Source organism: Rhineura floridana, chromosome 1, assembly GCF_030035675.1.
Source record: "Rhineura floridana isolate rRhiFlo1 chromosome 1, rRhiFlo1.hap2, whole genome shotgun sequence".
NCBI lineage: Eukaryota > Metazoa > Chordata > Lepidosauria > Squamata > Rhineuridae > Rhineura > Rhineura floridana.
Window position 1 is genome coordinate 308,769,754 of NC_084480.1, and position 14,582 is coordinate 308,784,335.

The 14,582-nt window shown below is 45.5% G+C and overlaps 1 protein-coding gene across 4 annotated transcripts in view; it reads right to left on the minus strand.

Moving 5' to 3' along the window:
- The window catches only part of ST3GAL1 (ST3 beta-galactoside alpha-2,3-sialyltransferase 1), a 140,555-nt gene that overhangs the window by 66,906 nt on the left and 59,067 nt on the right, over positions 1-14,582 (minus strand). For 3 of the 4 annotated variants that reach the window (XM_061606950.1, XM_061606939.1, XM_061606947.1), the window contains exon 2: positions 11,361-11,434. The gene's annotated coding sequence lies outside the window, so the exon portion shown is untranslated. The remainder of the gene's footprint in view (positions 1-11,360; positions 11,435-14,582) is intronic. The other variant, XM_061606943.1, reaches the window with a different exon arrangement.

The following is a 14,582-nucleotide window of genomic DNA, read 5'->3' on the forward strand; positions in this document are numbered from 1 at the left end:
TTAGAAATGCCCGGATGCTAAGTGGTACAGTGTTGTGGTGGTGTCCTTGAGACACGCACAGTAACTGAAGCCATGGACAAGGGCAGAGTTTCGCCAATCTGGCATCCTTCTACATCTCCCAGCAGCCCCAGGCAGTTGTGATTGTAGAACCCTGATCTTCCAGCATTCCAAATTGTGCAGGGTCCTGACTCCAACAGAAAAGGCTCCGTGCTGCAAAACGTTGAGCCCCAACATGTGGAGGGCTGCCGGAACAACAGTGGCATGTGTGGGCCCAAAGGGCTCTTCCTTACTCTCCTCCTGCATGATGGTAGAGCGGAACAACTGAATAAGGCTTGAGTTTGACCAGATGAAGACACATGGCTATGCAGATATCATTTTGGTGCCAGGAAAATAACCTTTTTTGTTCTCCAGGGCGTAGAGGCCACTTTAACGATGTTACACTTACTCAGTGCAGGTTTTAGTGTGTGTGTTTTTACAGTTGTTATTGTTCCAATATTGTATATTGTTTTAACATGTTGTTGTCATCGGTTGTATTATACATATTGCAAATCATTTTGAGCCTTTTGTTTTAGTATAAAGCAATATGCAAAGGTCTAATAAATCAAATCAGATGAGGTCAGACTCACGTGGTAAGTCAGTTTTCTTCGAGATCCATGGGACAGAGTATTAACAGTCGCTCTGTTTACTGAGGCATATCCCTGTAATATATAGGCTCACCCTCTGCACACACATTTATCCTAACGATTACCATTTTGCTAGTATTATATCTCAATAGGGATGTTGTTCCACAAAACAGGGGTAGCCACACTGAAAGCCCTGCTCTTAGTTATTGTGGAGCGGGCTTCTTATATTTTGGGGACTTTAAGGAGAAAATCTCCTGCAGTATGCAGGGACCTACCAGGTATATCAAGGAGAAGGCAATCTCTCAAATAACTTGGTCCTGAGCTGTATAGGGCCTTATACGTTAGTACAAAACCATGAAATTGGCCCAGTAGCAGATTGACAGCCAGGGCAAATTCCACAAAGTCTTACATGCTGGCGGTAGCTTGCCCCCACAAGCAACCTGGGTGCCGCTTTCTGCACACAGCCCCACTCTCAATTCTGTTTGTTGGTCACACTAGTGTCACAGAATGTTGGGAACAGACAGATTTTTTTTTCTCCTGTGGTTTGAGGCCTCATTTGTAGAAGATTTCTTTATTCAACAATTTTCCTTCCGTGACAGTTTCTGGCGCTTTGCACACCATCCATGAGAGATATAGGCACTGCCACAGTCGCATAAAAACACCACCACCTATTAATTGAAAAAGCTGGGCTTTGCTCAAAAACCAGGCAGGAAGAATTCTGCCAAGTTTCTGCCCTTGCTAAAGAGATGCACAGCGAAATAGATTTTAATCAGTTCGGTGCTACCTCAACCTTGACAGGATGATCCATCACCTCCGCTCGGAGTGATAGTGTGTGGAAAGAATAAACCCAGGAGAAGATTAGAGAACAATTAATCATCAAAAATTAATCAGGGTATTAATTAAGCACTGTATCCTATTTAAGCACACGCTGGTGTGAGGTTTCCAGTTCCCTCTGCCAATGACATCGAAACAGTGAGAAAGAGTGTCATGCATAAAACAATGGGGAGAAACTATCTATAGTATATGTCATATCTATACAAAAATATCTATATCTATTTGAAGCCGCTGGGAGTGGCGATTAGGAGTTTCGGGGCAACGTATCATCAGCATGCTGATGACACTGATGGGATGGAAGCAGAGCATAAAGGCCACATGGAATCTCTGGAACATAAGAAGAAGAAGCTTTCCCGGGTTTCAGACATGGGAAGCTGCCTTATACTGAGTCAGGCCATCAGTCCACCCAGCTCAGCACTGTCTACACTGACTGGCAGCAGCTCTCCAGAGTTTCAGAGAGGGAATCTCTCCCAGCCCTACCCGGAGATGCCGAGGATTGAACCTGGGACCTTTTCCATGCAAAGCAGATGCTCTACCCCTGACAATGATCTGGTAGATCCTACAAGCGATGCCTACAGGGCTTCAGAGATACACCCCAAATACTGTAGATTCAAAGTGCCTTGCACCCATCTTGTAAAAAGCTCCTTTATACTTTGCAGCTGCATGCAAATCCTTGGGCCTTCTCTCATTCCTTTGTTGCAGAATTCACAGCTACTTTGGGAGCAGAGTTGGCATTGAAGAAAAAGAGGCTCTGGCCTTCATACTGCTTTTTTGGGACCAGACGGTGTTTGCGTTTCCGCCTCTTTGACATTTAAAGGCCAAACTGGACAGGACATTAATTGTGCCAACAATTAACGCTGCGCCTTTTAAAAATCACAAGCAGCAGCAAAACCACAGGTGACTGGGAGGCAAAAGGTTGTCCCTTCTCCCCTGCTTCATGATCCCAGTGAAAACCACACCCCCCCATACACATACACAGCTGAGATTTGCATCAGGAGGGGAGCCTCGCATGGCACACCCGCCTGCAAACCCAAGGCCCCCTGCAGCTGTGATTTCATAATTTTAAAAATGTGCACGTATTACTAATGTCACATCTAATACTTTTAAATGTGGTCCGGAACCAACACTGTCGTGTTCTAGAACTGCAATTTAGAACTGACATTCACTCCAAACGAATACATACAGTGGAAGGGCCGTAGCTTAGTTGTAGAGCATCTGCCCTACAGGCAGAAGGTCTCAGGTGCAATCCCCAGCATCTCAAGGGAGGTCCGGGAATGTCCCCTGCCTGCAACGCCCGAGAGCCGCTGCCACTTAGTGTACCCAGTACTGAACTCTGGCTCACTATCAGGCAGCTTTCTGTGTTCCTAATTGGAAAGGATGGAGGGTTTGCAGATTTGCAAGTCTTCCTAGAGTACATCAATATCTAGTTATGGCTTTTTCGAGAACAGCTGAATTAGGATGAGTAAGAGTGTGGTGTGCCCCTTACTGCTTCCCTACTTAGTGAAACGGATCCCTTATAAACTGTAGCAACCAACATTTTCATTTGGCTTCTATGAACAAGAATGCCCTCTATATTTTCATGGCGCTCAGCCACCTCCATCGAAAAGGAAGACTCTATCATGGGCATACAGTTTTCACTGTTCACATCTCTTCCCTCTGCTCCATGAATGAATATATGCAGTCATCATGTTTACCATTCAGATTTTGGTCTGGGCAACCCTGGCACATCATAAACATCAGAATGTTTGTTAGCTACAGACATGCCATTTGGACCAAACAAAGGAGGCCTTTGTTTTAAGAGACCCCTCTTAGGCATTCTGCTTTGTTATGCATCTCCCTCAAGCATTAGGATATCCAAATGAAATTTGGTCTCTGTGTATAAGACACAATTCAATACCCTGCTTCACATGTCATGCTAAGCCAAACCATGGCTTAGCACGAACACACAGGCATGCAGGTTCCTTGAGAGAACACCACAGCTGCTTCAATCCTCTCCAGGCACCGTGATGAGCTAAACCGTGGTTTGGCTTAGCACAACTTCCAAACCCAAGTTCATGTTTAGCTCTCTCCAGATTAACCACAAACTTTAACCAAGGTTTGTCTTAAGGCTCATGGTTTATCCTGGAGAGAAAAAACATCAGCCTGGTTCAGACAACACGTAAAGCCAAACCATGGCTTAGTGCAGTACAACGTAGTTACAAAATGATGAGGAAGTGAAGTGCTGCAGTCTCTTCTCCAGGAGTCTGCACATGGTTTGGCTTAGCATGATGGGCAAACTAGGCTAATATTCCATAAGAACACAGGAAGCTGCCTCATACCGAGACTATTGGCCCATCTAGCTCAGTACTGTCAACACTAGCAGCAGCTGTCTAGGATTTCAGACAGGGGTCACTCCCAGCCCTCCCAGGAGATGCTGGGGATTGAACTTGGGACAGATGCTTTATCAGTGAGCTACAGCCCTTCCCCATTACAAAGCAGAATCACTGGCCCAAACGTATCAATTTTGAAGCAGACCAAGAAAGAGGTAAACACCTACCGTTCAAGAGAAACCTCTCTTGAGTACGAAGAAAGCAGAATGGATGCTTACAACAGCCTCTCCCAACCTGGTGCCCTCCAGATGTTTTGGATTACAACTTCCATCAACCCAGACCATACTGGCTCAAGCTGATTGGAATTGCAGCCCAAAACCTGAAGGGCACCAGGCTGGGGAAAGTTGCTTTACAACATCAATCCCTTTATTTCTGATGTTCAGAGTTGAGTGTCATTGTTTATGTAGCCAAAACAGCACCATTCGCACAAGAGATATCAGAATGGTTGGGAAAACACCAAAGTTGGCAGAAATGCAAAAAGAAACACACCTTTAAAAAAAAAAAAAAAGGAGAGTCCTCAAAATAGCCCAATAAGGGGCTGAGCATGCCCAGCGGGGGAAGAAAACTCAGAGAGGTGGGATGGAATAGACTATCCTGAACAAGGACTGCAACATTTTGTCGCAGATCCCATTTGTCATTCTCTATTTGATTTTCAAACATCTGCTGCACACACTTGGTTTCAAGAGGACCCAGAAAGCAGCAATATGTGCTGAAATGTGATATCTTTCTTGAGATCACAACTATGATTGGTTTGCAAATGCAGTCTCAACTCCTGAGGCTGCTCCCAATACAACCATTCACTGTGATGTGAGGCCTCTCAAACTGTTTTCACTGATGGTAAAATGTGTTGCTCCTCCTTTTTCCTTCGCTGCCCATGCCATTTGCTTTTGTTTGAGTGTCTCCACAGATTCAGATTCCAGCCCTGGCAATTCCACTTGAATGCTGTGCGGCTTACTGGAAAATCTGCAAAGCACATGGGAAATTCCATCGCCAGTATTCAAGGCACACAAGGAAATTGCAGAGGATGAACAGAGTCCATCTTATCAGAAACAGTCCCTCAGTATGCACGTATGCAGGACTTTCAAGAGGGCAATTTTTTAAATCTGTGGATCAAATTTGTGAATTTGTGGGCAGAAAGCAGGGCTTTCTGTGTTGCATTCAGAGATCTGGGACTTCTTTGGGGGGGGAAGAAGCTGGACTCAGACCATCCTTATTAAATGAGCTGGTTTATTTCAGAGCTCCTTCCTTGCTCACAGTTACAAGCAGACTGCTCTTCCTTCCTGAATTCCCTTTCCCCCTGTCTGCCTACTGTACGTCTTGGGGTGGGGACCCTGTGGCTCTCCAGATGCTGCTGGACTACTCATCCCATCATCCTGGCTCCAGTGGAAGCTGTCAGCGAGGCAGTGAATCTGCTCCAGGTTTGAGTCTGAACTTTCAAAGAGCTGTCCAAGGTGCTGAGCCACCAGTGGCCACTGCCTGGCCCACTGGCCATGCTGGCTGGGGCTGATGAGAGCTGAAGTTGACCTACATCTGGGGGGGGGTGTAGGTCCTCCACCCCGGACTAAACTATGCTTAGGTCAGGGCATTATACAATTAAAGCAGTATCATACCACTTTGAACAGCTATGGCTTCCCGCAACAAATCCTGGAAACTGTCTTCGTTAAGAGCCCCAAGAGTTATGAGGAGACCCCTGTTCTCCCCACAGAGCTACAACTCCCAGCATTCCCTAGGAAGGGAGACTGACTGTTAAACCACTCTGAGAACTGCCACTCTATAAGGGGAACAGGGGTCTCTTAATAACTCTCAGCACCCTTAGAAACTAGGATTCTTTGGAGGACGCCATGGCTGTTTAAAGTGATATGAAAGTGATATGAAAGTGCATATGGGGCCCTGGTCTGGATCATGGAATGGGCCCAACATAAACATTACAAAAAGAGGGACTCAAATCAGGTGTAGTTTCTGTGCAGAGGGTGAAAGGGCCCCAAAACATTCACGAGAGGGCTCCATGGCTGCTCACAGCACCACCTTTTCGTGGTGTGGAGCCACCCGCAGGACTCCTTTTGATGGCTACCATTTTTAAAAGAAATCAGGATGCCTTGGACAGAGATAGACAGAGCCAGCTAAAGGCATTTTGCTGCCTGAGGCAAAGGATAAGATGACACCCCCTCCTTTTCCATATACCGAAGACCACTACCAGACTGCCAGTTGAGTCTTACTAAGTAAGTGGTAGAACAGCAAGCATCACCCCACCTGAAAACAACAGGGTAACTTAGGGGGCATAGAACATCAAACATGCATATTCTTCTCTTATTTAACCCCGTTTTCATTCACCACCCCCCGTCTCCTCTGTGTCAAATGTTGGAACGGAAGCTTCTCCAAAGAGGCAGGCTCAGGCCTACCATTAGGCAGAGCGAGGCAGCCATCTTAGGCATCCAATTTGGGGCATCATGAAAGGGAAGCCAAAACCTTAGTCATTTTAGGCTGCAGTCTTAACCCTACTGGGAAATGAGCCCAGCTGAATTAAACAGGAGTCTCTTCAGAGAAGGCATGGTTCAGATTGCACTGCATATTTATCACTGTTGTAACTTTAATCCCAGGGAGAGGAGCAGGCACTTGTGGGATTTTCTGCCTCAGGTGCCCACGTAACCTGGCTGGCGTTGGAGAATATGGACCTTGACTGGGGTGGGAGTGGGCCTGTTTTCTTGGGACCAGTCCTGACCTGACCCTCTTGTGGTTTGGAAAGGGCGATGCACCTTGGGAGATGCTGTATAAGCAATGAGCGAGAAGCAGTAGCGGCAGCAACCAAAGCGTGTCAGGCCTTCGCAGGATCTGGGTTGGAAAGTCAGCGCTAAACAAAGAAGAACACCTTCCTTCAGAATAAAAAGGAAGCGTCTCCAAGCAGAAATTCTTTATATCATGGAGAATTCATTTCAATGCGCCATGCACCATCTGCTTTTATTCCACCTTGGGGAAGCGAGGGGGGGGATAGAGGGTAGGCAAAGACACCCAGCTGTCATTGTGTCTCTGCTGGTTATGTTGGTGGTGACAGAAATGGTGAACCTGTTTCCTTTGCAGAGCGGGAGATGGTTATTTCGCAACCGGCATTCCGTTAAGTGGGCTTTTCTTCCCAGCCACGGCTAAATGAACAAAGCCAGCACTTCAAGCTTATCTTTTGGCATGACTTCACAGTGTTAGCAGAGGGAAGGGAGGTAACCTGAAAAACTGGCCAGCTTCTGCAGTGAGGGAGTTCTCAAGTTTGAGAAGGCAAGTGAAGCCCAATACTTGGGTGGCGTCCAATGTGAACTGAGGACAAGCTCTGGAACGTTCCCCAGAATGCCTTGCAACACAGAGTGTTTCTACAAATTGATGTAGGAAAGGTTAGGTGTAAATTTGGAGATGTTGAAACAACATTAATTTATTGACATCTCTAGCCTTTGATATCTGAGATATATGGGCTGCATCCAGTGTTAGTCCAACTCAGAGCAGACCCATTGAAACCAATGGACATGGGAAATTTAGGTCTATTAATTTCAAGGTGTCTAAGTAGAACTACTCAGGGTAGACCCAATGAAATTAATGAACCTAAATAAATAAATAAATAAAATGACTAGGTCACACTTCAGGGAAAGCCTTTGTAAACAAACATATCTTCAATTGCTACCTAAACAGCAAGATGCTAGGCACTTATCTCATTGGCAACTAATTCCAGAGGGCTGGAGCTGCAGCACAAAAAGCCCAGTTTCAAGTAATACTAAACGCACCTCTGGGGCATGCGGTACTCTTAGCAGCGTCCCATCTGAAGTGTGCAGATGCCAGGCAGGGGATATATGGGGCAAGCTGGTCTCTTATGTAACCTGGTCCTAAATTAGGAAAGTAAGCTCCGCCTATGCTCTACTTGTATGTTTGTAAATAAATCAAATGCTCCAAAATGCCATAAGCATACAATGATCTCTCCTTCCAAAGGAAGCCAAACCCAGGCACCAATGAAATGCCTGATCACTTAGGGAACTCTCTCACTCTTGAGTGGGCTATTTTCCTTTCATTCTTTATGGATACTTTCAATATGTTAGCCTCATTACTAATTCTAAGCCATTTATCAGTCTACACCATTAAGAGCAGCTAGCGTACATCTGCTCATTGAAAACTGCTATCGTTCATCACAAGACTGTCCTAATTTAGTGACTCTTTGGGACATAATTTGATGATGCACAGCCCCAGTTTGTCAAGAATTAAAGAATTCTTGCTGGAGGGTCAACTCTCAAGCCCAGAGCAATTGATCCCGGCCAGGCACAACCCGTTCCTCCCTTACCAAGGCTGAGTTAAACCAACAACAACCCTGCAAGATAGGTCAACTGACACCACCCCTTAAACCTGGTCACCCACTCTGGGCCAAGGGGAAGCCCAAAGTGCCAGAAATAGACCTGGCAAGGATTCCATAAGACAAGAGCCGGAGGTGCATTCCTTATCTTGGAGCCTTAAGGCAAAATAGCCAACTACACAGTAGTCTGTGGCTAATTGGCCAAGATGCTGGATTCAGGGCCAATTTCCCCCTGAAATGAACACACGCGGGTAAATAAGGAGTAGCTTTATTAGAATAAAATATAAGTGTAAAAAAAGCAGCAAAATAATTCCTTAAACCAAACACCCCTGGGGTTAGGTAAAACACAAAATACAGAGAGTTCAAGTCACAACCAAAAATAACAAATCTGTCTAATCTATTCTATACTCACAAAATATAGGAAAACCAGCAGAGTAACTTCACAGTTCCACATCTCCCCAGACATTTATAGCCTGGATAGCAGATGGAAACCCAACATCACATAGCCCCAAAGAATACTGGGGAACAAAACCCCAGAATCTTAGTTCTACTGTTATGAGGAAAAACCCAGCAACAGCCAGGAATTAATTAGCCATTCATGGGGCTTCTAACAATGAAAACTTCCACAGCTTTCATGCATAACGGTCATGCGCTTCTCCAACCTTCCCAGGCCTGTGGCCTTGAGGTATTCGTCTCAGGTTGATAAGCAGGTGTTCTTGCTGATTGCCTAATTAACTGAGTCCAGCTGTGAGACCTGACAGCCTCATGGCCTTCCAGAGGCCCTAATTCAGGCAAGATGTTTCCCCCACAATTCCTTGCCACAGAACCATTTCAGTTAGCAGCCTTAACAAACCAGGTGTTCTTGACACAGTTGATTTCAAAGCGATACAGGCTGGGTAGGATTCCCCAGGTAGGATTTTTACACTGATGAGCGCTAGAGCAGATAGAACTGGTTTAAGCAGGCATTTGGGTTGACTCAGTATATGGCAGCTCATCAGTCATGGGATAAAAAATGCTGCAAGGAAGATAGCCATTTTTCCCTGCCCCTCCTGAGTCAAAGTCAGAGCTTGGAAAAGTTACTTTTTTGAACTACTACTCCCATCAGCCCCAGCCAGCATGGCCACTGGATTGAGCTGATGGGAGTTGTAGTTCAAAAAAGTAACTTTTCCAAGCTCTCAAAGTCCTTGGATTTCCAGTGCTCAAAATATGCATTGCATTCAAGAGCCTACGTTCCAACCAGACACATGCTTATCCTTTGTGTGGGCAAACCTGCAGTGCAAATCCACCATCTAGCAGCCCTTGACCATCCCCATGCAAAATAGTCTGTTTGCTAATCCAGCCTCCTGCTGGAACAAGCAGCAATAATCCCCCCCCCCTTTTTCTCTCTCTCTCTCTTGCCTTGCTGCACAAAGGAGAGCAAAAGCTTGGCACATAGACATACATATATCTGCAGAACAGGAAGCATGGTGTGTGCATAGCCTCCTGTGCACCCCTGGGATTAGTGATGACACACAGGGTAGCTGAAAACATTGTGCCTGTTTTAGCTGCTTACATTTGGTTTTAGCCTTTTTGTTATCATTTCAATTGTATTGAGAGAGCCACTGTGGTGTAGTGGTTAGAGTGTCGGACTACAACCTGGGAGACCAGGGTTCGAATCCTCACACAGCCATGAAGCTCACTGGGTAATCTTGGGCCAGTCGCTGCCTCTCAGCTTCAGAGGAAGGCAATGGTAAAACCATCTCTGAATACCCCTTACCATGAAAACCCTATTCATAGGGTTGCCATAAGTTGGAATTGAATTGAAGGCAGTCCATTTCCATTTTTCAATTGTATTGTATTTTGTATTTGTAATGGTCAATAAACCACCCAGAGAACCAAGCTGTGTGGGTGGCATACAAATGAAATAAATAATATAAAATAAAGAGTGATACTACACAGCTTTTGGACATCATAAGAACGTACCATAGTGGACAACAACTAGCTTCCCAGAGAGGGTGGGTGGGTCTGTTGTTGTTTACTGGGAGAGACAGGGAGACCGACAATATGGCGGGGAGGTCAACACAGTGCAGACTCACCTGATGAGATGGTAGTGCAGGGGCTCCACCCCACACAAGGAACTGCTTCTGGCGCTCAGCAAAACTTTCCAAGGAGGAGAAGTAGGAATAAATCATAAACTCAGTGGCTACATTGAAGTGTGTGATGATGAGGCAGTCCCCATATCCTTGACACTTAGCCTCAACACCTCAAGAAGGAATGTTTGCTTATCAGGGCACAGCAGCCTATAAAATCCAGGGCCAGCTTGATAGTGCAAGCAACCAAAGCAATGTTTTTGGAGGGTTGTCAATAAAGTAATGTGCAGTCTTTGGAGATGCACTGTAGAATCTCTTGCAACATTCCAGGGGAGCACAGCTGTCAGACTGCCTGTGGCAGTGATGTTCCTAATGGTGCACCCCAACAGCATCTCCTGCAGCATTTCAAGGTACCAAAAGCAGCCCATGTGATGAGGTGGAGCTACAGAGCTGCTCTCCTGATGCCCATGTTGCTAAAGCTTACCAGAAAGGACCTGAGGCAGGGCAGGCGAGTGGCAAGGTCAGAGCTGTATTGATGCCCTGGCAAGAGCATTGGATTGGTTACGCTGTCCTGCCCCAGAGCCTTCCAGGCACCTCCATCCTGCCACAGTGGCTGGGATTGCAATGGAGCCTGGGTATGCTTATTGGATCACACATAGGGTTGCCAGGTTCCTGGCCTGAGACTGATCCTGTATCTTTAGGAGACGAGAAAGTCAGCCAAGTGCAGGTGTTCTTGCTACACTGTAATTGGAAAAACCATAAGGTAGAATTCTCCCTTCCCCCTGCACAACTTTTAAAGATACAGAAGACCTCAGATTCAGAATCATGCCACTGTAGGGCCAGTCTGCACAATGTGTGGCCCACAAAGTGAATGTAGTCTCACCAGGGAGTTGATAAACTTTCCATTTTTTTACTTCCCACCAGGAAATAAAGGAATATGGGGGGGGGGCAGGACTCCATCAAACCCCTTGCAGGCCACAGCATGGCTAATGAGCTGAGTTTGGCTTGGCGAGCTACAAATTGTACAGGCCTGATCTTAGGCCATGAAGCCTACATTTGAATGACTGTTTTGCAATAGCTGAGTCACCTGCACATGCTCTCATCTTTGACAAAGCAACATGGGTTTTTTTTCCATTCAGGCACGTACCTTGCAGCATCCAGAAGAGGTAGATTTAGTCTCTTCCCTCTGCACTATAGATCTCTGCTGAATGCTGATCTATTCTGGGGAAAGAGAGAGAAAACACACACACACACAAGTCAGATCTATTGAGGCTTCAGATTTATTGCAATTGCTAGAAGGTTCATTTATATTAAAAAAAACACTGTGTTTCAGATGACCTGGTCATTCAGCATCATTATGATTTGCTTGCGCAAAGGTTGTAGGGAGGTTAGACTATGGCAAGTCTTTACTGAGCATTTGTTCTGATTTGTTTACGGGCTGGTGATACAACTATGACTATTTGTCCTGCGTTCATCCTGATTTGCTTGCACAATATTGACGTGTCTTCCCATTAACTGTTCACTCATCCCACATTTTTCAGTTCATTTCCTACCCACAAAATGTCCCCTTTAAAGTATTTTTTTTAAAAAAGAGGTTTTGTTGTGCCAGGGTGACAGACCATTTGAATCCACTTTAATTGTGCTAACCTAAAGTTCTGGTATGCCCTTGAATCCCTTCCATAAATCCCTGCGGGGTGTGTGTGTGTGTGTGTGTGTCACATACCTAGCATTGCTATGCTGCTCTTTTGGGGGTGCAAGATCAGCTGTATAGTACACACAACTCTGTCCTTCAATAGAAGGTTACAGCCAGGAGGACAAGGAGGAACAGCATATATTCTCACAGTAATCTTTTCAAACCACCCTGCCTGCGAGGTAGGGAATCAGTCGCAGAGTCCATGCTTCGAATGCAGAAGATCCAAGGTTCAATATCTGTCATCTCCAGTTTAAAAAAGATCAGGGGGCAACTGATGGGAAAGGCTCCTGCCTGGAGGACTGAAACACAGGAAGTTGACCACAGGCCCATCTAGCTCAGTACTGCCTACACTGACTGGCAGCAGCTATTCAAGTTTTCAGACAGGGGTTTTCTCAGCCCTACCTGGCAAGGCCTTTCCAGTGGTGGCTCCCCATATGTGGAATGCTGTCCCCAGTAAAGTGCATCAGTCTCCATCACTATTCACTTTCATGAGGAATTTGAAAACATTCCTGTTTACCCAGGTATCTGATGGCTGAAGAGGACTGTTCCTGACAGCCTGAAGACCATTGGTGAAAGAATCTTTTGAACTGTGTTTGAGAAAGTTTTTAATTGAAATTGTTGTATTGAGATCTTTTAACTGTTTTTAATATGGTTTTCTTCTTAAATTGTTTTGTCTGTGTTTGTCACCCTGTGCTCCTTTGGGATGAAGGGTAGGAGATAAAGTTATTATTATTATTATTATTATTGTTGTTGTTGTTGTTACCTGGAAATGTGGGGACTGAAGCAGGGCTCTTCTCCATGTAAGGCAAATGCTCCACCATTGAGCTATGACCCTTCGTCTTTAAGACATTTTGCTTCCTAAGGTGGACAGGGTGTCACCTTCTTGATTCTTGACCCATTCCAGTCTTGGTTCAGGCCTGGTTATGGGACTGAATCGGCCTTGGTCACCCTGATGGATGACCTTTATCAGAGGAAGGACAGGGGAAGTGCAATCCTGTTACTCCTACTTGATCTCTCAGTGGCTTTTGATACCATTGACCATGGTATCCTTCTGGGCCGACTTAGTGAGATGGGTATCGGAGGCACTGTTTTACAGTGGTTCCAATCCTATATCCAGGGTTGCTCTCAGAGAATAGCATTGGGTGACTGTCTTTTGACCCCCTGGCAGTTGTGCTGTGGGGTGCCACAGGGTCCCATCTTGTCCCCCATGCTGTTTAACATCTATATGAAGCCCTTGGGAGAGGTCATCAGGAGATTTGGGCGTGAGGTGTCAGCAGTAAGTTGATGATACCCAGCTCTATTTCTCTGTAACATCTGAATCGGGAGAGGCCCCGGACTGGTGCCTGGACTTCTTGGTGGGCTGGTTGAGGACCAATAAACTGAGTCTGAATCCTAGCAAGACAGAGACACTGTGAATTGGTGGTTCCTCAGTTCAAGTAATTGGTCAGTTGCCTGCTTTTGACAGGGTCGTACTCCCTCTGAAAGAGCAGGTTCATAGTCTAGGGGTGCTCCTGAATCCATCTTTGTCACTAGAGGCCGAGGTGACCTCAGTGGCCAGGAGTGCCTTTCACCAGCTTCGGATGATAAGACAGCTGCGGCCATTTCTGGACCGGGATAGCCTGACCACTGTTGTCCATGCACTGGTAACCTCCAGGTTCGATTACTGTAATGCACTCCATGTGGGGCTGCCCTTGAGGTTGGTCCGGAAGCTGCAGTTGGTACAAAATGTGGCAGCGAGTCTGCTTACTGGGGCAGGGTATCGCCAACATGTCACTCCGCTACTGAAAGAATTGCACTGGCTGCCCATTTGCTACCAGGCCAAGTTCAAGGTTCTAGTTTTGGTGTACAAAGCCCTATACAGCTTGGGACCAGGATACCTGAAAGACCGTCTTATCCCTTATATACCCAGTCGATCACTGCACTCTGCAGGTGAGGGCTTCCAACAGATACCATCTTATCAGGAAGTCCGTTCTGCACAACATAGGAAATGGACCTTTAGTGTAGTGGCACCTACCCTTTGGAATTCTCTTCCCTTAAATATTAGAGAGGCACCATCTGTGTTATCTTTTCGGCGCCTACTGAAGACCTTTCTCTTTTAACAAGCCTTTTAATTAGAGGCCTTATCGCAGTCTGCATCTGGGTTGGAATTGAAATTTAATATATTTTTAAATCTTCTTTTAAAAAAATGTTTTTAAAGCTTTTTTTAAAGTGTTTTAAAAGATGTTTTGTTTTGATATGTTTTTAATGGTTGTTGTATTTTAATATATTTTAATGTCTGTTTTTATGATGTTTTAAAAGAGGAAGTTCTAAGCTTAATGGACAATATAAAAACTGACAAATCACCGGGCCTGGATGGCATCCACCCGAGAGTTCTCAAAGAACTCAAAGGTGAAATTGCTGATCTGCTAACTAAAATATGTAACTTGTCCCTTGGGTCCTCCTCCGTGCCTGAGGACTGGAAAGTGGCAAATGTAATGCCAATCTTCAAAAAGGGATCCAGAGGGGATCCCGGAAATTACAGGCCAGTTAGCTTAACTTCTGTCCCTGGAAAACTGGTAGAAAGTATTATTAAAGCTAGATTAACTAAGCACATAGAAGAACAAGCCTTGCTGAAGCAGAGCTAGCATGGCTTCTGCAAGGGAAAGTCCTGTCTCAGTAACCTATTAGAATTCTTTG